Source organism: Balaenoptera borealis, assembly GCF_965194805.1.
Source record: "Balaenoptera borealis genome assembly, chromosome: 14".
NCBI classification, from domain to species: domain Eukaryota; kingdom Metazoa; phylum Chordata; class Mammalia; order Artiodactyla; family Balaenopteridae; genus Balaenoptera; species Balaenoptera borealis.
The window spans coordinates 14,152,387-14,173,402 of NC_138875.1; the positions used below are offsets into that span (position 1 = coordinate 14,152,387).

At 38.4% G+C, this 21,016-nt stretch overlaps 2 long non-coding RNA genes across 2 annotated transcripts in view; one reads left to right on the plus strand and one right to left on the minus strand.

Moving 5' to 3' along the window:
- The window catches only part of LOC309610318, a 382,265-nt gene that overhangs the window by 349,087 nt on the left and 12,162 nt on the right, over window positions 1-21,016 (plus strand). The window lies entirely within an intron of this gene.
- On the minus strand, window positions 5,184-10,747 carry LOC309611026. The gene is made up of 2 exons (XR_014234288.1): window positions 6,492-10,747; window positions 5,184-6,177 (listed from the first exon to the last, which is right to left on the minus strand). It is a non-coding gene; the product is annotated as an uncharacterized lncRNA (long non-coding RNA).

Sequence of the window (21,016 nt, forward strand, 5' to 3'; positions counted from 1 at the left end):
CCTCAGTAGACCTCCTCTGTCTGTGCCATCCAGGTCAGCCCTTCTCAGGCCCTCTCTCACACAGACACTTTATTTTTTTTTCTTTCCATGTCTCCCAATTATTTCCCTGTTTAAAAGGTAAACTCTTTGACAAGGGACCTGTCTTTCTGTTTACCTCTAGGCTTACAACTCTGAGAACCAGACTGGCACAGAGTGGGCACTGAATAAATGTTGTTTGAATAGTAAATCATTCTATGATTACTACCTACATTGTATCTCCAGTGATGTAAAAGAAGACAGTCTCAAATGAGTGAAATATCATAAGAATTAATTTGTAACAGCCTGAATATATCAAAAAGACTTTTTATTTTATGAAAAAGTTTTTATTTTTAAACTATTAACTCATAAAATCTTAGAACACCTCTTTGAAGTTTAGTTTTGATTAAAAAAAAGAGAATAACAACTAGCAACAACTAGTAACATAATTGAATTGGTAAAGGAATTGCGTTTAAATAGAATTTATTACAAAAATGTAAAATAAACCAAATTGCTCCATCTATTCAAAATGTCTTTTATTTGGCTTGCTAAAAGATGATAATTTAATTTGAAAAGATCATATGTATTGACTGAAATATGAATTCTGTGGTACTTAATGGAAGAATGAAGCAAATGAAAAGGGAATTTATCTTTCATATTTGTTAATATCTGACTGGAGAACTGTGCAGTGTTAGTCTTAGTCATAGTATAATAGGATTTTAAGTCTGATATGTATCTAAAAATTATATTCATTAAAATCATCTGGGTAAGATATTAAGATTCCTGACAACCAATGTTGTGTTGCCAGTTATGAAGTTTTGCAGAAATCTATAATAGTTTGTAGCTGATTGTGCTGTGCACTAAAAAAAAAACTTCTTGAAGAAACTTCCATTGATACTTTCAAAGGATCCTGCCCCTTTTAATTAAGTTGCTTTGTTAAGACTTTAAATTAAATCTAAACATAAGAATTTAGAGACTCTCATTTTTAATGTGTATTTGTATTGTGGACACACACATCATAGTAAGCATATAGTTCCATTAATTTTCACGAAGTAAACACACCAGTGTAACCAACACCAGAACAGGAAATAAAGTATTATTAGTTGAAGGGCCAGTTCAAGTGTTTTGACCATTTTTCCATTGCCGTGTTAGCCTTCTTTACATATCCTGAGTATGAACCCTTGATAGGATACAGAGATTGCGCATGCTGGTTCCATTGTGTGGCTTGCTCTTTCAGGCTTTTGATGGTGTCTTTTGTTAATAGGCATCTTTTATTTTAGTGTAGTCCAATTTCACAGTCTTTTACTTTAGCACTTTTTGTGTCCTGCTTGAGAAACCTTTGCCTACCCCGAGGTCATGAAGATATTTTCCTATATTTGCTTCTAAAAGCTTCACTGCTTTACCTTTCCTCTATAGACCTATGACTCATCTGGACTGATATTTAGTGCAAAGTATGGTCAAGTGTTATCTGTGATTATCTCTGGGGATTGTGATTATAGGTAATTTTATTTTTCTTTAAAAGTCTCAGTATTTTTCCAATAAAAATTTCTTGGCATTATAATTTTAAAAATGTGAATTACTCACCATTCACTACATTATACTGTGTAACAAAAAATCTTGAAATCTCAGTGGATTTAAACAGCGGATATTTGGTTTTTTGCTTACCTGTGTCCCTATGTCAGGGACTGCCAGTCAGCAAGTATGGGTCTTATCCAGCCTATGGTTATAGAAGTTGAATTCTGTTCCATGATTCTTTCCATTCTAAGACTCAGGCTAAAGAGGCAGACTCTCTCCATGGTAGAGGTACAGGAACAAATAGTCTGACAGAAACCTTCAATGCTTCCAAAAGTTTTTTTCCACTTGAGGGTAATGTAGGGCATGTCTGCTCACATTCTACTCCATTAACCAAAGCAAATCACATGACTGAGGCCAAAGGCAAGGGTGCAGAGAAAATTGCTATAAGAGAAGGAGGGAATGAAAAATTTCAAATATTATAATCCACCACAAAGGCTGTTTTAGTGCTACATATCTTGTACGATTTCTTCCTTGCTCTAAATTCCTCAGCATGACATTCAAAGCCTTTTATAACATGGCCCCAATCGTCAGCCCGACCTCAGAGTCCACTACTCTTCTCTACACTTTGTGATCTTGTAACCTTGGACTGCTCACAATTCTGTGAACATGACTTGCAATTGTAAGCCTGTGTGCTCTTATTCACTTTGTGCACCCTTCCTCCAACACATCTTATGGACTAGTGTTGGAAGATTACTTGATGTTTCCTGAATGAGCCACACTCTTTCAAGACTGAGTTCAATTATTTCCTCTGCCTGGGATGTTCTTTACTTCTCTCTTCCCTGGCCTCTTGAAATTCTACTTTTCCTTCAAGGACCAATTCTTCTGTGAAGTCTTCTTGTATTTTTATAGTCAGAATTAATTATTCCCTTTTCTTGTCCAATTACAGCACTAATTGCCACCTACCTTAATTCCTAGTTATGTGCACACACATCAGTCTCTCCCAAGGGGTCATATGAGCTCCCCGATGACATTTTAGTCCTTTCTGCATTCCCTCCAGAGCAGAGAGGAAGCAGTCCCCAGCACATAGTAAGCATTCAACTGAAGTTTGTAGAATTAAATTACACACCAATATGGCCATAAAATAATATTTAAAAAACATAAGATGAGTTTAAAAAAATCCCAGAGTTGTCAACAGTGAAAACTTTGTAACTTCTAAGAAAAGTTGCTGATCAGTGAAGCAAAGAGCAAGTCAAGAATCAAGTACAGTTTGCCCTTCAAGAACCAATGACTGACGGCAATAAAGCTACAAGTGATTTATTACCTTCTTGAAGTGCATACATTTATTTTGCTCAAGGTGTGTATTTTATACCTCCTAACAGCCTTGAAGAGAGTTTTAAGAAAAGTTCTGTGACTCTTATGCTTCCCAGGTCACCTGGTGGAGAGGAATAAAAGTAAGCTCTAAAGGCACACCTCTAGTGCTCTTGGCGTTCACTCTCCCTTCTTTATAAAAATATACCTTACTTGCTAGTAGTCAGAATTATTTTCAGTGGTGAGTTAAACTTTAAGTTAATTTCTCGTTATCTTCAGAAATATGGTCTGATGCTTGGGGATGAAGTCTGTCTTTTGTATTTTCATCGGAACGCTTTTCTCATGGGTTTGCTAGAAGGACATTCTTTGCTAATTTTTGATCACTGACATCAACATAGATTGTATCTTGTATTATTTAAAATGCCTGTTTTATCCATAACTCTTTTTGGAGCAGTGCTTTTCAGAGCGTGGCCCGTGGATTGGCTACCAGTCTTGGAGCTGTTTGTTACCTGTCCTCAATAAGATAAGGTACTTGTGCCAGAGTGTAAATTAACTGTGCCATGAAGCACTCTGTTTAGTTCAGCTGACTTTTTTTTTTCATAGCAAGACTTTATTGATGAAGGAAGCAGTGCACTGACTTACATTCTGACACAAGCTCCTTTTCTCACTGTGGACTGACATTCTGAGTAGCAGTGCTGTAGAGAGCCTGCCCTGTGCACATGTGAAGTGCCCCTAGTCACTGCTGATTGAAGCTAGAGTGGACTCGTGGCCTGTACTAACCAACAATCAGTCTCTCTTCCTCCCCCGTTTCTCCTTCTTTCCTCATCTGTTTCTCACTCTGTAATAGGAACTCAAAGGTGTAGAGGTATCTAGATGTAGATGTCAGTTTGTGGTGGACATTTGTGCTGAAAGGTCTTAGTTGGAGCCCATACCATATAAGATGGAGCCACAAGCAAAGCAAAGTTCTGGGCATTAGAAGCTATGAGAAAGTGGGTCAGGGGGAGGGGGAATGTGAAAATTTCTGAAAGAAATACAGAAATAAAACTATCTATAGAGATGGCAGAGATGAAAGGCCATGTGATGCTGGGAGAAGACACACACACACACACTCACACACACACACACACATTCTCATTTTCCAGGGAGTCCCACCCACAGGGATTCTGATTCAACAGGTCTTTAGTGGAGTCTGTAAATCTATGTCTCAGCCAGTGCCCCAGGATATTCTCAATTTAGGGAACTTTAGACCCTTCTTGGAGGAACTCTGGCTGTTTTGTAAGGTAACCTTTACCCATCTTTCCAGCTTCAGTCCTAGCCAAACTATACAAATTCAAACTAAATGTAGTAACACACCCTTCTGGCACCTTCATGCTTCTGCGTGTGTTGTTCTTCTTGCCTGGAATTCCTCTCCCATTTTCTCACTCTGGTTAAAGCTTCCTAGTTCTTGCAAACTTAGCTCAAGCATCAGCTTCTTTTGAAGCCTTGGATCCTCTTGTCCCCATCTGATTTCCTCCACTCAGTTAGGATCCTTGTTACATTATTTCAGCCTTTGCCCAACTTCTTAGCTCTCTCTTATAGGGAAAATCTCCTTGAATGTTCCTCATCTCCCATTCTCTCTCCTCCTACCTTTACCAAATCCCAAAGTCCAAACTCCAAATTCTGAGTCTGTTATCTGCCCCCACCTTCTGAATTTCTCAGGAACATTTTGGCACTGGTCATTAGTACCCTCTCTTCTCATACCTGACATTTTATTGTGAAAAACACAAAAACTTGAAGGAGTAATACAGTGAATCCCCCCGTATACTTTGTACCTAGATTCAATAATTTTAACACATTTTTCTGTATTTCTTTTATGTTTATAAACATATTTTTTCTTTTCCTTTTTGTTTTTGGCCATACCATGGAGCATGCGGGATCTTAGTTCACCCACCAGGGATCGAACCCATGCCCCCTGCAGTGGAAACACAGAGTCCTAACCACTGGACCACCAGGGAGATCCCTATAAACATATTTTTATGTTTTTCTTTTTACTGAACCATTTGAAAGTTGCAGATATTGTGTTACTTTATCTATAAATGCTTTAGTATGCATTTCCAAATATGAGGTCATGTTTCTACATAACTGTCACTTTTTGGATACACCTTCTCTTATTTTCCTCATTTTTCTCCTATGTCAATGGCCATTACTTCTCAATTTCCTTTACTAGATCTTCTTCCTTTCCCCAACCTTTATATGTGGCTATGCTCCACGGCTTAGTCCTTGTTTCTCTTCGTTTCCCTAAAATTTCTTTTTGATTCATCTTATTCCATCCCGTGTCATTTAAATTCCATCTACAGTTTGTAGGCTTCAGAATTTTCAGTCCAGTCTTCTCATGCTTGGACCCTAGATATGTATATATAACTGTTACTCAACATCTTATTTTTATATAAAAAGAGAATCTCAAATTTTACGTGGCTGAAAACAACGTCTTTGTTTCCCTCTTATTCATGTCTTCCCCTGTGCAGTAAAGAGTCTAACGTTGCCCAAAGAGAGGTTTGGCCTTGCCCTTAATTTCTAGGAGGCAATCTCTAAGCCCTTGGTCTGTCATGCCTGATAGGAGTGTTTTTGTTTGCCTGTGGACCTTGGATCAGGGTAGCTTAACAATATGATTTAGGGTTGGGGCTGGCCCCACCACAAGGGCTGACAATACGATTCTGTGTGTGTGGAGGGGTGGGTGGGGAGACTGGGCCATGCAGTATCAGTAGCCCTCTGGAGAGACGAGGGACTGAGATAAGCCCCTTGAGCAATCAATCACGTCTACATGATGGCACTCCAGTCAAAACCCTGAACATTGAGGCGCGAGTGAGCTTCTTGGCTAGGCAATACTGTGCGTACTTTCACACGTGGATGCCGTCAAATTAATTGTCTTGACTCCACAGGAGATGACAGCTGGTAGCTCCAGGTTTGGTACTTTCCTGGACTTCACTTTGTATATGTTTTCCCTTGACTAATTTCAATCTGCATCCCTTCCCTCCAGTCAACCGTAACCATGAGGATAACAGTCTTCAGTGCATTCTGTGAGTCCTTCTAGTGAATTATGGAACTGTAGGTGGTCTTGGGACCCCTGAACTTGCAGCTGGTATCAGAAGTGAAAGTGGTCTTATGTGTGGGCTATTCCCTCTAACTTTTTAGTTGGCTAAACTTTCACATCCCCTAATTAGTTATTATCTGTGTAGTCTTGAGGAAGCTACTAAAATCCACTCTGCTTTCTTCTCCATAGCTGTAAAGTGGGTATATTCATAGCACCTATATCATAGGGTTATTATCAAATTATTCAAAATTGTATACAGGAGGGCTTCCCTGGTGGCGCAGTGGTTGAGAATCTGCCTGCCAATGCAGGGGACACGGGTTCGAGCCCTGGTCTGGGAAGATCCCACATGCCGTGGAGCAGCTGGGCCCGTGAGCCACAACTACTGAGCCTGCGCGTCTGGAGCCTGTGCTCTGCAACAAGAGAGGCCGCGACAGTGAGAGGCCCCGCGCACCGTGATTAAGAGTGGCCCCCGCTTGCCGCAACTAGAGAAAGCCCTCACACATAAACGAAGACCCAACACACCCAAAAATAAATAAATAAATAAATAATAAATTAAAAAAAAATTGTATACAAGAGTCCAAACAAATTAATAAATGTAAATTTAGTAGGATAGTGCATGACTCTACTATGTATTTGTATTAGTATTATGCTCACTATCTCCATCACTCTAATCAAAGCCACTGTCATCTCTCTTAGGTTACTGCAGAGCCTCAAACCTCTCCTTCTGCTTCCACTTTCCAAACCTACAGATTATTCATTAAACGATATCAAGAACTAGCTTTTTCAATCACATCATTTTTCTTATGATGCCCAAATGGTCTTGTATCATACTTAGAATAAGGTCCAAAGTTCTTATTAGTTGCACTACCTCCTCAGACCTGCCCACTTCTCTAATATTATCCTTCCCTGCTCTTCCCCTTGCTCAATACACTTCTGCTAAACATTCCTCTACCCAGTGGCCTCTGCCTCCAGCTATCTTTTTCCAGGTTTGCACAGAACTTGATCCTTCACATTTTCAGGGCTCCACTCAAGTATTGCCCATTAGGGCATTTTTGACAATCACTTTATCTAAAATAGAATTCCCTTCCAACAGCACTCGGAAGTTCTTATTTCCTTCAAAACCTCTATCACTTTCTGAATGTAAATAGTCTGTTTTTAAACTTATTCGTTTATTATCTCTTTTTCCCACTGGGATCTCAGTTCCATGAAAGCATGGATTTTAATGGGTTTTTTGGCATGTCGTACCTGGAACATACAAGATGCTCAATGATGTTTGTTGAATTAATAGCTAAATGATATACCAGGAGGCAGGGAGATGTGTTTATTCACCAGGACAATTCTTGTCCCAGACACAGGGCCTGACACATAGTACTCAATCAATATTTCTTGACTGAAGGCAGTAACAGCCTGAATGTTTTTTATAGAAGGATAAAAAAATTCGTTGCTCCCAGAATTTACTCTTAAGCTTTCTTTTCCTGGCAGGCTAAAATGGGATTCCCACTCTTTTGGAAAAAAATGAATATAGCTCTTACGAAATTATTGTAGTGCTTTTCAAATGCCACCTCTTTTTTTTTTTTTTTTTTCCCTGAATGAAATATTTAGACTGGTAAGCCATTGCAGCTATATAAAGACTCTAAAAATTATCATTAAAAAATGAAAAAAAAAATCATACAAATGAGATCTCTTCACCCACTGTTTTACAGAATTCCAGTTTCAACATAAAACTAACTGTGCAAATTACATATTCTATTCTATGTGTGTGTAAGCGTGTGTGTGTGTATGGTGTATATATAAAATATGAGATTTTATGGTGCACCCACCATGTAGCTAAAAATGTACCCAATCTAAGGAATTCTATGAGGGCAGTAATGAGAAGACGAAATCTGTCCCTTTTGTACTGCAGCTTCTCCCACCCAGTGTATTGAGGCCAGAATGAGCCTGAGCATTGTTTGCTGCGATCAGAACCAGCTGCCCTAGCAGGAATATCAAGGGAAGATTTTTCTTCAAATTATGGGGAAGGGAGTTTTCCCTGTCATGGTTCATTGTCTTTTATTTAAAAGAAGTAGGCATTGCTTTTAGGGAAAGGTCTGTAGCTTCCTATTTGCAAGCAAAACCTTCCAGTATTTACAATTATGATACTTGGTTTCATTCTGTAAGTGGATTATTAAGAGAAAAGAGTAATGAGAGGAAGTTGGAGGAGGAGAATTTTTATGCAGAAATTAAGCTTGAAAATGCCTAGGAAATGGGAACTAAGGGACACCAATGAAATCATTACCTGTATGATCCACAGATTCTCCAGGTGGCTGTTTTAGGTTAATTTGTAATGATATTTACATCACTTGCTCTTTCTATAGTAGAGCAAGTACTGGTGTGGAGTCATGAGACCTAAATTCTTATTCTAAATTACTAATATTGTTACTTAAGAAAAGTGTTTTAACTTCTTGAGACTTTTTTTCATATGAGTTATGAGATTTTAATATTTTCCCATCTACCTCACTGAATTGCAAAGAATTGCAAACAAGAAGATATATATGGGGAAGAATTCTGCAAACTATAAAGTGCTACATAAAGTACAATAACAAAGTATCCTGAAGTATTTTCATCTTCTTAGTGCTAAACCCGTATTCTAAGTGGAAAAGATATAAACAATTAACAGAGGGCTTGGGATACAGAAAACACACAAAAACGTTAGGTGATATTATGATGATGATGATTACGTTATTCTTTCATTAGGAGCTGACCGTCCCTCCATTGGTATATTATGGTACAAACCAGTAGTTAAACAAAAAGACAACAAAAATTTGTCTTATATCTGTGAAAGCATATTTCAAGTAAGTACCTGCATAAGCTGTCTGCAATATTTTTTCTCTCTCTATTTTAATTCCTTTCCACTCTCTTATAAGCATTCATTGCCCAGCACTGTGCTAGGCTGTCATCATATAAAGATAAATAAAGTATGTCTGCCCTGAAGAGGCTGAAAGTCCAGTTGTGGAGAGAGACAAGTAAATAAATAAATGCCATCAGGTTTTAGAATGCTGTAATAGACGTGTGAGCCTGCCACAAATGAGGCACATTGGATTATATGCAGCTTGCTTACCTCAAGGAAAGGAATACACTTAAGTTTGCTTTCTGTATATAGAATTTGTCTATATTCCATGACTCCTGGTTTATTTTAAGCTTTCTGTCATTTTCAGAATAGCTTAGCACTGACACTGAGATTGAGAGTCAAAGGTTGAATTGGTTTGACCCTTAAGATAATTAGAATAGACTCTTTTTGGTGCAAAAGATCTAATCTAGACTCAAAGTAAGCTCAAACACAGTAGGGAACGTACTGGTTCATAGAACTGGGAAGTCCAAGATTGCTTAGCTTTCAGGCATGGCTAGCTCCTGATGCTTACACAGTTTCTTCTCTTCTTCCTTCTTTTTCTTTCTTTTTCTCTCCCTATCAGCTTCACTTTCTTCCCTGTGTTGTCTCTGTTCTGTCCGATCGAAGATGGTCCTCCTTTGTGTACCCAGTGAAGCTATCTCTTAATAGTCTCAGATTCACATCCTTTATCAATCACAATGGAAAACAGACAACTTTTACCTTCCAGTTTTGTATTTAAATTCTAGAAGACGTGTGATTGGTCTTCCTTTAGTCACGTGCTCACTTTTGGAACAATAGTTGTTCCCAGGGGAATGTGGCACTCTGCTTGACTAGGTTTGAGTCAAATGCACTTTCCCATTGTCCAGTGGGTGGGGATGGAGGTGTCAGTTGTGACTGATATCCTCACTAGGACAGCTTGGAATAGGATAATATTCCAAATAGACAGCTTTGTTCTGCAAAAGAAGGGATGTTGGGTCAAAGCAGCAATGTGTCCCTTTCACAAATGAAAACACAATGAGAGGACTTCTCTGCAATATTATCAACACATTCGTACTACAGTGGCTCTCTGTTAAATTCTTTGCCCTTTACCTTGACTTCTTCTAGGAGCATCATCATCCCTCTTACGGGAACTTCTCCCTCACTCCAAACCTGTAATCAGTGAGAGAGTGGCACTTTCCTACAGATTCCACCCACTTGGCTGCAGTTGATTAGTCTTATGCTGGCACCTGACTCAATCCAGGCCAATCAGAGATCTTTCCTGGGTTTCTGAACATGGGGCTAGTGAGGGTATGTTAGTGACTCAGTGATGGCAGGTTTAACAAAATGTCAAAATGGAAATGTGTTGCCATGTTTCCTGCTGTGTGGAGGAACTTGGTCCGTAGTTGGTTTATAGTTTGAATAAAGCTGATACACAGGAAAGAACAGATCAGTCAGCTAGTGGTAGAGATTAAGTGACCACTTGATTTCTGGTCTTTACTGCAAGTCCTTGCTACTCCCAACAACTGTGACTTCGTAACATGAGCCCTACGGTCCAATAGAAATATAACATGAGCTACAGATACAAACCACATACGGAGGTTTAAATTTCCTAATAGATACATTAAGAAGGTAAAAAGACACAGGTGAATTTAATTTTTACAAAATATTTGATTTAACTCAATATAATCAAAATATTATCATTTCAAATTGTAATCAACATGAAATATAATTGATATATTGTACATTCCTTTTTTCATACCAGGTCTTCAAAATTTGGTGTATATTTTACCCTTGTAGCACATCTCAGTCTGGACGAGTCATATTTCAAGTGCTCAGTAGACACGTGTGGGGCACAGGGTCGGGGCAGGGAAACCCTAGAGACATGGAGCTGGAGAGATGTGGGACGAGGGAGGGAATCTATCCGGGGATGCGTCCTAAGGCACGCAAACCAAAGTTTTACATTCTCTGTCATCCTTCCTGTTGATAAAGATGCTGTAAAGCACAGGAAGCTCAGCTCGGTGCTCTGTGATGACCTAGATGGGTGGGATGGGGGAGGGGGGTGGGAGGGAGGTCCAAGAGGGAGGGGATATGTGTATGCATATAGCTGACTCACTTCACTGTGCAGCAGAAACTAACACAACATTGTAAAGCAATTATACTCCAATAAAAAAATTTTAAAAAAAGATGTCATATCAAATATCTATAAAGTAATTCCTTGTCTTTGAGATAAAAAAATGTTGATGTCTCCATTCTTCATTAATATTCTAGAGCTTAAGAACTTTATTTGTTGTTGTTTTGTTACTTACAATGCTTTACTTTTCAACAGCACATACTTAAAATTTTCTCCATTACCCTAGTGACATTAAGTAAATTTTAGAAAATGATAAAAATGATCATAAATCACATGAGAGATTTTCTTTTTACAGTTGAAAAATTCATTGAGGGTAATATTTCTTCCTTTTCAATGGTGAAGATTTACTTGAAGGTATTTTTACATATGACAGTTTAACCTTTTAATAATTTTTGTATATGCTAAATTTAATTGGTTTCTTGTAGCATCTTATTAGAATGTGGACCTGTAGTTAAGAAAATGAATAAAAATTGTTTTTCTTCCCTTTACATTTTGAATGGAAAGATAATATTAGTTTGTTTTGCTTTATACCATGGCAAGCAAACTGTTATGTAATGATGGCTCCTAGTATTTTGATATCTTGAAAAGAATCTACTGTGATTTAATAAGCAAATCTACTCATTTCTTTCTTATCATAATAATCCCTTGAAGCAGAGTTTAGGACAATTTGCAGTGACAGCTTAAGAGAAAAAAGTAGGCTTATTTTCTATAGGTAAGTTCCATGAGGAAGTGTCTTTCTATTTTGTTTACTTCTGTATCCCAAATTCTTGGAGTAGTGCCTAACCCAAGAAGATATTCAATAAATATTTGTTGAATGAATACACTAGTTACTGTAAATAAAAGGCTCATTTAATAATGCAAAGGGCAAATAGGATATTAATTTGAGCATACACTGTGTGCTAGGCTTTCTGTAAAATTTGTAATATACACTGCAAATGTAAATCTTACAAAAATCCTGTGAAACAGGTATTATCCTCATTTTAAGGATAAGAAAACTGAGAGACAAGAGAGGTTAGTAAGTTTCCCAAGCTCACATAATTAAATGGTAGAGTTGATATTGTCTTCAGAGTTGTTTGACCCCAAAATTCTCCTTTTAACCATACATTAGTTTCCTAGGGCTGTCATACATAATACCACAAACTAGGTGGCTTAAAACAACAGAATTTTATTATCTGATATTTCTGAGGGCTAGAAATCCAAAATCAAGGGCCATGCTACCTCTGAAACATAAAGAGGAGGATTCTTCCTTGTCTCATCTAGCTTCTGGTATTTTCTGTCAGTCCTTGGCATTCCTTGGCTTGTAGATGTATCACTCCAGTCTCTGCCTCGACTGTCACTGGTGTTCTTCACCCTGTGTGTCTTTCTCCTCTTCTTATAAGGGCACCAGTCATATTGGATTAAGGGTCCACCCTACTTCTGTATGACCTCATCTTAACTAATTACATTTATAACAACTCTGTCTCCCAGTAAGGTCACATTTTGAGGTCCTGGAGTTTAGGACTTCAGAGTCTCTTTTTTGGGGGACACAGTTCTACCATGACAATCACCATACTTGATATTTGTCAACACAGATATTTATTAACCACTTAGAAAGCCCAGGCACTGGGATCCAAAAAGGTATAATGCACTCTTACTTTAATATGGTTGGGAGGAAAAGATATATTTCCAAAAAATAAATGTCAATGATAGGTAGTTTTAGGCACGGTGAGATTGAGGTGACAGTAGTTTATGTGAGAAGAAATATCCTTCAGAAGTTCAGAGAAAAGGCTCTAGATCTTACAGAAGACAAGTCTGGAAACTGAGTTCAGGGGTTATATACACAGAGGGGAGAGTGAAACAGTGAGAATTGGTGGTAACTGATGGTGAAAGTCAAAAGGAGAAGAGAACTGGCCTTGTATCAAGAAATCAAAGCAGAGAGGAGAGTGGCCAAGGTACAGAAAAGTCCTGACATGACAAATTCCATGAGAGAGAGAGCAAAAGAGAACAAGGAGGAGAAAAAGCCACTGAATATTAGAATTAGAATGTTTTGGGAACCTGTGAGTATACAGTTTCAGTGGAGTGGCAGGGGCAGAAATTTGGTTGTACTTTGAGTTTAGGTCGATGTGGACAAAAGGCTAGACTTTGAAGACCACTGGGCAAGGGTGTAAATGGAGGCTGGACTTCCTCATACAGGGCTGCTCTGTGATTTCTGGTGTCAGTGAAGTGCAGGTTGGCCTTCTAAAATCTCAAGTGTGATTGATTAATCAGTTTTTTCAAGTGTTTATTGAGTGCCTACTATGTGCCAGGCATTCTTCTCATTGGTGGTGCTGTAGCAGAGCACAAGGAAGGCATGATTCATGGCTCTGTAGAACTTCTGTTCCAGTGGGGGAGATGGACAATGAGAGAGAAACTGAACCTGTGTATAATGTCATTTTCCATCCTGATGAGACCAATGAAGAAAAATAGAACAGAGCGAAATTTGAGAGCAACAAAGGAGATAAGGGGGAGGTAATGAACTAAGATTAAAATTTTCCGATTAGGAATTAACGCAACATGTACATTGAGTTCTGGCTCTGCCACGCTTCCTGGCATTATGGAAAAGACTGGTCAAATTCAGAAGACTAATTGTGTGACTTTGGCCAGTTTATTTAAAAAATTTTTTCTATGTCTCATGGGGGAAATGAAGGAATTGAGTAGGAACTGAACTCGGCGGTCCCTTCCAACTTTATTTTCACTAAAAACTGTATCAATAGTATTGCAACTATTCATCCTATCTTGGTGTTAACTACAGATTTGATACGTGTGTCTTTCTTTCATGTCCTAGTCCAAAAGTGTTTATGAAAATAGAGACATTGACAGTTTGCTATCTCTGTACTAAAATAATTGCCATTAAAAAATATAAATGATTATCATTTTGAATGTATAAGAGTACAGGGTGAGAAGGAGAGTTGAATTTCAATGCTACCTATCAGTTATAAGCTGTGGCATGATGTAATGAAAGAAAGAAAAATCATAAGGGAAGTAACTCCTTTTAAAAGATATTTTGTTTCGTGTTTTTCAATGGATTAAGAAAGGGTGATACACTGACTCTAAAACAATGGCAGGCTCTGTCATGATCCTTAAAAGGAGGACTGTTCACAAGCGTGGAGGTGATGCCCATTCAAAACTCATCCTTATAAAGAGTGTCTTTGTCTAAGAAAAGAATTGCAGTGTTGTTTCCTTGCAAATGTCTGTGGATTTCTGATTCTGGAGAATTATTTTGGAATCAGGGACATTTGTTGTTTTGAAAAACCTGACTAGCAAACGCTTTCAGAAAGATAAAATCATTACTTGGTTTTTATGTCTAAAGGGTGATAAATGACACTGAAATATTCTGTTTTGTATCACCTCATGTTTTAAAGTTCTGATATAAATTGAAGGCTTGAAAATACCATCTCCAGCATAGGTGGGGATACTCTGAAGGAGAGAAGTGAGATGGCCAGCTGCTCCGCACCGGTGCATTCAGTGAAGCTAGACAGTATGCTGGTCCCCCGCCCCACTCCCCAAATCCTCCAAAAGAACATACTCTCACATGTCAGTGCCAAGAAAATAAGGTCAATACTCATCTAAATAAATTACAAAAGGCCCTTGCTGTGCAGTAGGCAGCCAAGCCTGGAAGGGCCATGCTGGGGTCTGAGTTAGCACCAAATGTGCCGGCTCTGTGGGAGGACTGCTTTCCCTCCTTGGCTGGGGTGGGAAAGGGAAGGCTGCTGCCCCTGTGCTTCCACTGCCATCTTTGCTGACAAGATTCAGAGTGACGCTGGCCTGGGGCTTCATCAATTGAGAAAGGCATGGTAAACTGGCAGCCATTACAATGGTGAGCACGTTTCCTTCCCTGCCTGACTCCTTTTGGAAAAGAACAAGAGAGCGTATGACAATGCATGCCTCATTCTCTGAGTTAAATGGTCAAATGCATCTTCTCGATTGACCTGTTGATTGTGTTGGTTATGCCTCCCTTGATTGTCTGGGTCTATAGTGATAGGCATCGTAAAAACAGATAAAATACATAGCCGTGACTGCAAACACTCATTCGCATAGCTGAGGCTGAACAGTCCAAAGTACCAAACAGATCACATTTGACTTTGTAGTAAGGTTTTATGTGTAATCATGACAGATGTTCAGGGAGATCATCCTTTTCCATCTCTACCCTGCTTCCCTGCAACTAGCTCATGTATGACTTGCTCTAAAATAGCCTCTCTTTCATAAATGGATGAAGCTTGAGGCCGTCAACAGTACGAAGTCAGCATTCTACTTATCAACCATTTGCTTTCCCAGCAGAAGATGCTCCTTTCTTTTAGGCCGGTCGCGGGCTGCCCTGTTAAGTCCTGGTGGGGTTTTTATGCCACAAGCTACCTGATGCCAACCAGAGGCAGCTTCAAAGCTACTTTATGTCTTAACGAAACTTTAAGAACTTGTCACCTATAACAACTGCATTCTGGATAGTAAAGTTTTCCTAATGTGTATTTACTTTGTTGCTAATCTCCCTTCAGGGGTTTAAAAGTGAACAGGCATAATGAAATGCTTCTTGCTGTTTCACTTCAAATTTAAGGATTGAGTGCACGGCACGCCTTCTCTAGACGTACTTGGTTTTCTCTAAGTAAAGACTTCCGCCCGAAGTCCTCAATGCCAAGTGATGGTTGAAGAGCTTTCTGTTTGACACAGGCATTTATCCGTCAAATTGTGGCACCTTGTAACACCACCTAATGTCAGATGGACTTACCCAAGATTGGAAAAAAGGCAAAGAACAAGGGTGTAAGGATCTCTCCGGAATATTTTTTGAAGCAGGGAGTTATAGATCTATTTGGGCTAGTAAATAATGCCTCTATTTTGTATTGTTTGTCATTCCTTTTAAAAACTTCACTATTTCCTGGCATTTTCTCATTATTTGTTTGCATTTCTAAGTTAAGGAAAAGGTACGTTTAGGCTTTATCTGGAAGGCACACAATTTAAATATTAAAAATGTCTCCTATGCAGACATAGTTAGGACAAGAAGAAGACAAATCAGGCCACTGAGAAAGAAGGAAAGCTTTCATAGTTTCAGTGTAGTTCTTAGGGTGCACAGCAAGCTAATTAAGAGCATCTCATTGCCTCTGTGGGCAGTCACTTGAATGACAGTGCCCAGCAAAACAGGAAGTAGAGGGAAGAATTCTGGCCAAAGGTCTGAGTTCTGTGTCCCATGAAACACCTTAGTTACCATTCAAGCGCCACAATGTATAAGCTCCCAAACTGTGAGTGAGGTTAGGAGTCCTTAGCATGGAAATTTACGGTGTACAGGACAGTAGAATCATTCAGGTCAGCTTCCTGGCTTTATATTGGCATTAGCTTGTTAGAAGAATGAAGGTTGCTAGCTAGTGCTTTTCACTAAGAAGTCTGAAATAGATTATAGGTTGTTTTTTCTATTCCTGAAGGTTTTTTCTTTTTTTTCCAGTTGCTCTCCTGAGAGAAAATTGAGTGTATGACAGGGAAGACAAGTATGAAACCTCTCATAATCCAGGCTTGTGTTCTCAAGAGATTGTCCTTGGTATACGAGGCTACTCCTAGAATCTTCCCTGGAGTTTATTTATTTGACCACGTCCCCCAGACTTAAATGCCTCCACTAATCAATACTGAGCTTTTCCACACCAAGTCTGCAGAACGCAGCAAGATGAGAACTTTTTAATTTAAAAATTAAAAAAAAATCCCAGGTATATACCTAATCCTTGGAGAAATAGCAGATCTGTTACTGGTCAGCAACATATCCACAGGCAATTGAGTTTTATTTTTGTCCCCTATTTTAGGATTCCTGATGGGACTGAGGTGAGAAAGAAAGGGTTTACTCAGAAACGTATTAAGCTAAGGTTCTTTAGGAGTTTAAGGCAAGATCACAATTCATTCTTTGTTCATTGTATCACTCATTCATTGAGCTCCTAGTATGTTCCAGGAACTTGGCTCTTGGGCTATCATGTGAACACAATTGCCCCTGTTGACAAGGAGTTAACAATAGTGGAGGATGAGATACACAAATAAATAGACGATTACAATGGAGCTTGATCGAAGTTACAGTAAGGATGAGTCTAGTGGTATCTGTGTGTGTAAGGAAAGACTTCCCGTTATGAAAAGGAATGAAGACAAAGCCAAAGAAGCCTACTAGTGATTCATCTAACTGTGAAACTTGAACTAGCATTCTGTAGCCCACACAGAGTACACATCCTGTATCAGCTCTGCTGGAAGAAGTGCATGTAGGCTGAGGGGATAAACAGAAGTGAATGGGGTGAGGAAGAAAAGCCTGAAGCAATCTTCTTGGCTGTCAGAGTGTCATTTTTTATGCCACTATTTCTCTTCATGTCTTCATTGTTTAATTTTTACTTTGTTTTCAAAATAAAATAAATTTTAAACTAATGGACATAACATGCATTTTGATGTTGCAGCACTTGTAGAAAATATCATTCATTCATTCAGTATTTATTGGGCATCTACCATGCACCGCTGGGACTTAACAATGAGGAAGAAGACAGAAACTGTCTGGTAGCAAGGAGATATTTTGAGTCTTAAAGCAATGATAAATGATAATATGTATGTGTATATGTATTCCTAAATGTATGGTTCTGAGTGTGATAGTTTTTTGACATGTCATCTTAGCCAGGCTACACCGTGGGCACCAGAGAGGGGGCAGCAGCCACTCTGTGGCATAGACACACCTTCCAGTTATTCAGTCAAACACTAATCTAGCTGTTTCTGTGAAGGGATATTGCAGATGTAATGAAAGTCCCTAATGAGTTGACCTTAAATTATAGAGATTATCCTTGGTAGGCCAGACCTAATCAGGTGAGCCCTTAAAAGGGACTGGCAATAGAGACTGCCAGTAGCAGCTGGGTCTACGCTGGCTCTCCCTTTGCTAGATCTGCCCTTCCTGCCTGCCTGTGACAGCAGCTCGGGCTTGTGCCTGTGGGGTTCCAGCTTGTGCTCTTCCCTTCCTGACTGCCTGCCTCCAGGTCAGCCTCTACAATTGCATAGACCAATTCCTTGTAATAAATCTCTCTCTTTTTCTCTCTCCCTCCCTCCCACCCCCATATAATGCATATCTGTGTGTGTGTGTGTGTGTGTGTGTGTGTGTGTGTGTGTGTGTGTATCTTCTATTGATTCTATTTTTGTAGTTGAACTTCACTAAGATTTTAAAATAATACTATTACCTCATTTGATATGTATTATATTCAGAACAATTATCATTGCTTGTGAAATTGGGAACATATTATTCCTATATCTATGCAAAAATCACCCAAATATATTTTAAGAGGTCTGATTGGCTCCCAATTCATTGTCTGCCTAGCATCTTCGTTTAAAATGTGGAAGGTGTCAGGCCGCAGGGTGAATTGCCCATGTGATTGATTCCATTGCTCATGCTTGCAGCTTTTTCTGGCTGTGTTCTGGAATGGTGGTCTTTCCAGCTGGCTGGTTGGGAAAGCAGCACCATGCCAAGCTCTGCTGGAACATTTTAAAACAACATTGCATATAACATAATTAAGTAGGGATGACTGAAGACTTAATGCGTTCACTGGCTAGAGTCAAGTCTAAGTTGAACCCAGAAGCTTCTTCTTCTTTGTATTTTTAAAGAGGAGAAAATAAAATTTATGGCAAACTTTGGACTCGTTATTTCTATCCTTTTGATTCCAACAAAATATAGAGAATTCTTCAAACTTACTTGATTTAATTTTTGTAACTTTATTCATTGCAAAAGAAGTGTATATTTAAAAAAAAAGATAAAGAGAAAGAAAGGAATTAAGAACTGCCTTTAATTCTACCAGAGGTAACTGTGGTTGTGACTGTTTTTGCAGTCTTTTCTGTGCATGTCTAAGCCATCCTTTCCCTGCTCTGCTGTGTATCACAGGTGGCTTACCCCTAAAAACTCTTTGATTCCCTTGCTGAATGGCTTCTGGCGGGCAGGTGGGACGAAGGGACTTAGGCTATTTCTTGCCATTCTTCCCTGTCAAGGGGTCAGAGTCCCTATAGAGAGACCCATTCTCTCTGCTGTTCTCACAGGGCAACCCCTGCTTTTATTCTAGCTTCTCCTGGATGGCCCTGCAGATCTGATAACACCATCTTTTTTTTTTTTTTTTTTTAATCTCTCCCAGCCTTAGGTGTGGCAGTGGCTTCCAAATGTTGCCATTATCTGGTTTTATCTTTTCCTAGTTGTCCTTTCAGTACTTCCAGTACCTCAATAAGTTAGTTCCCACAAATGAAATTCTTCTATTAAACAGCCTGACAAAGACATCCATTTCTTAACAGTCCATCGATAAATCTCCTGACTTTACTACTATATTGTGAATGCTTTTCCATGGCCATAATTGTAAGACCTACATAGCACTTTTTATCATCTTTATTGAGGAATAATGTACACACAATAACATTCACCAATTGTAAGAGCACAATTTGATGAGTTTTGACAAATAGATAACAGACGTGTAACCACCCCTGCCCTCATGGTATAAAACATTTCCATTACTCCTCTAAATTCTCTTGTGTTCTTGTGCAATCCCCTCTTTCTCCCTACCCTAGCCTCTTGCAACCACTGATCTGCTTTCTGTCATTATAGTTTTGCTTTTCTAAAAAAGATTTCATGTCAAGGAAATCATACAAGATGTTATCTCTTGTGTCTGACTCCTTTTATTTTGCATAATGATTTTGAGATTAATCCATGGTGTTGCATGTATCAGCAGTAGTCTTTTTAATTGATGAGTAGTATTCCAGTATATAAATAGATTACAGTTTGCTTTTCATTCACCAGTTGTAAGACATTTGGGTTGTTTCCAGTTTTTTTCTATTAAGAATGCAGCTTCTATGAACACTGGAGTACAAGTCCTTTTGTAGATGTGTATTTTCATTTATTTTGGGTAAATAGGAGCAGGATCATTGTCTTATAATAATTATATGTTTACCATTAGAAGAAGCTGCCAAACTATTCTCCAAAGTGTCTATATCATTTCGCATTCCCACAAGCAGTTTATAAGAGTTCTAGTTGCTTCACATTCCTTGTCACTGGTGTCAGCCTTTGTAATTTGTCCATTTTAGTAGGTATGTAGTGGTATATTTTTAAGGATTTAATTTGCATTTCTCTAGTAATTACTGCTGTTGGACATCTCTACTTGTGCTTATTTGTCATTCCTATATCTTCTTTGGTGAAGTATCTCAAAATATTTTGCTCACCTTTAATACAGCTGCTTATTTTCTGATTGAATTGTAATAGCTACTGTTATATTTTGTGTACAAGCCTTTTATCATATGTACCTTTTGCAATTATTTTCTCTCACTGTAGCTTGCATTTTTATTTTCTTAACATTGTCATTGAAGAGCAACATTTAAAAATTTTGACTCTATCATATTTGAATGGCTATATGGTACTGTATTTTATGAACACATCATAATGCATTATCAGGCTTTCTGTTTCCACAACTTTTCTGCTATAACTACACTGTTTTGATCATCCTTGTATTTGTATCTTGTGTGAGTTAATTATGTCATCTTACTTGGGAAAATGCTATAATGATTCAGGATTGTTGTGCTTTTATCTGATACAGGATTAGATATTTTTGACTCAATGGATTTTCTTTATATTTTTTCACTGGGAGCACAGAAGAAAAAACAGTCCCTAAATCACACTAGTTAAATTTTTTCTAAGGTAAAATGCATTCTCTTTCTCCTCTCTCCCTTTTAACTGGAGATCTTGGGATTTCTGTTAAAAGTTTAAATACTGTGAATACCTTAAAAAGGTTTTTAACATATTAAAATCATACTAATGCTTCTGGATAAGTGTGTCTGGTCAATTGATCTTACACATTTATTTAATTAAATAACAGTAAAGAGATAAAAAGTTACAAGTGCAATAGGACCAATAGAATGAGAGGGAGGTTAACAGCAGACAAGGGATCTCAATCTTTTCTTTCTTTTTTTTTTTTTAAACATGGAAATAGTAGCTGATTAACAGAGTGGTGGAAGCAATCCTATGGATTTTAGAGGGAGATACTGATGAGAAGCCAGCTGATTTCCTTTGCGGAAACAACTTGGAACCTAAGAATTAGCAAATGGTGTATGCTTGCTCACAGTGTTCTTACAGCTAAACATATATCCTCATCAGGAAGAA